Source organism: Agelaius phoeniceus, chromosome 9 (genome assembly GCF_051311805.1).
Source record: "Agelaius phoeniceus isolate bAgePho1 chromosome 9, bAgePho1.hap1, whole genome shotgun sequence".
Lineage (NCBI taxonomy): Eukaryota > Metazoa > Chordata > Aves > Passeriformes > Icteridae > Agelaius > Agelaius phoeniceus.
Genome location: NC_135273.1, coordinates 13,866,314 through 13,868,434, shown reverse-complemented (window position 1 = coordinate 13,868,434; position 2,121 = coordinate 13,866,314).

Below are 2,121 nucleotides of genomic sequence, written 5' to 3'. Positions count from 1 at the left end.
TGGCTAAGATACGTCCTGAGGAGCTGTGTGAAAGGGTGGCACAGGGTCCTTATTCTCAGGGGCTGGCTACATATACACCAGACATAGCCTTGAGAATAAACTGTGCTGTCTTCAGGGCTACAAGATGGATAAAGAGTAGGAACTGTGCAATTATAGGAGTCTTTAATTTCACAGTGAATGCCAGGCAGTAAACTGTGCCAGAATAGCAGTGCTGAGACATCCTCTGACAAGACAGAAAGCAAATTTCCATATCGATTCAGTATAACATAAAACACAACATCATTTCAGATACAGCTTCACTGAATGGTAAGCCTGCTCCATCAGTCAGGGAACAGACCTGTAGGGAGGAGCAGCCACCAAATGTACCCCTGCAGGGAGAGAGGTGAGGGGAGAGGAGACATGAACCAGCTGCAATCAAACCCCAAAAGTGGGTTTAACTCTGTTTCAGTAAAAGTGATGAAGGGAACATGGGGAGTGAGGAGATACCTAGTGAAACAGGAACAGCACAACAGAAATAATCCCTTAGATGGGGCTGCCAGTTTCTTAGACTGAGGCACTCAATTCAAAGTAAAGGATGGTGCACTACAAACCAGAAGAAACTGCTGCTAAAGGTGAAGATCAGTCCCAAGGTTGGAGAAGAGATACACGAGAAACTGGCCAGGCTGCATCAGACACAAGCATGACCAGGCTGCAGGACAGGTATTAACCACAGATTCTGAGAATAAGTTCAGGCTAGTAAATCCATTGGTAATTTCAGAAGAGCCATGTGCAAGCTCCCAAAATGCAGAGGGAGCAGACGGTTGGGAATTATTGCAAGTGCTGAGAGTAATAGTTCCTCGTAGGGGAAGAAAGGGACCTTGACCTTGTCAAGGGATGAGGGAAGCAGGGTGAAATTTAATGGCAGAAAGGGCAGATTAAACACTTGGGGACCAGCAGCAAGGACATTTGCTACAAACTGATGAAATGAAAGCTCCGAAGGAATAAAAAGACCTTACTGCACTGAAGGATGAATATGAAGCTGCAGCATGATGCTTCTGTGGAAAAGGAATGGCACTATGCTAGGATGCATCAGACAAGTTATTTTTAGCAGAGACAGAAACATTATTGCCATTGCGCAAGGCATTGTGAGACTTCCTCCAGAATATCCTTGCAGCTCTACATCCAGGAAGGATAAATTTCCACTGCACAGAGAAAAACAATTTGGATGCTGAGACAAACAAACACCAGCTGATTAAGAATCTACTAAAAGAGTTTGGTTTCTTCTGGCCAGACAGGCTGAGAGGGGACAGATGTATTTCCGAAGAACCACCAAAAGAAAATTATAAATAAAATTGTTATGAAAATATGCAAGATGTACAATAATGGCAAAAAATATTTAATAAGTTTAGATGGTGAATTAGAGAGCTTATACCCCTGCCAGGATTAATGTTCTGGACCAGCCTTCTGAGAAGGGTAATGAGGCAGAAAAACCTGCATCATTTTAACACACACTTTGTTAGAATTCCCTCCATTAATTTGTAAGTGAAGGAACCCTGGAAATGGGCGGCTCAGCCTGGGATACAGATCCAGGTTGGCCAGGGAGTCAGCAGTACTATGGGTGTTTGGAGGAGATGCTGCTTTACCCCAGGCTTCTGGGTTTCTGCTGGGCATTGTGATGATGAAGAATATAATTTCCCCTCTTAATTTGCTACTAAAGGTACTGAGGTTTTCCTTCCTTTGGGAAACTAAAGGCAAGCTCTAGGTCTCATGCATTGGTGCTCTTAGCATTACAGTCCCAGAGGTCTGCTCACACATCAGGCTTAATGCTATTGCCAGATTAGGGTCAGGAGGGAATTTTCCTAGATTGACAGAAAAATTGCGGTTGCATTTTTTGTGTGTGTGTGGTTTTGATTGGGGCCTTTTTGTTTTGTTTTGGTTTGGATTTTTACTTCCCCAAGTTCACATCTATTTTCTAGACCTTATGTAATTTTTTTCATTAATTCTCTGCTATTGCCAAGCTGCAGAGCAGTGGTCCCTTAATCTTCCTGGTCTTTTTCTGAGAGGAGTCAGAAAGCACTTGTAGCACCTGGTTTGTGAGGTGAGAGGAGCAGGTGTCCAGACTAGAGGCACCAACAGGATGTT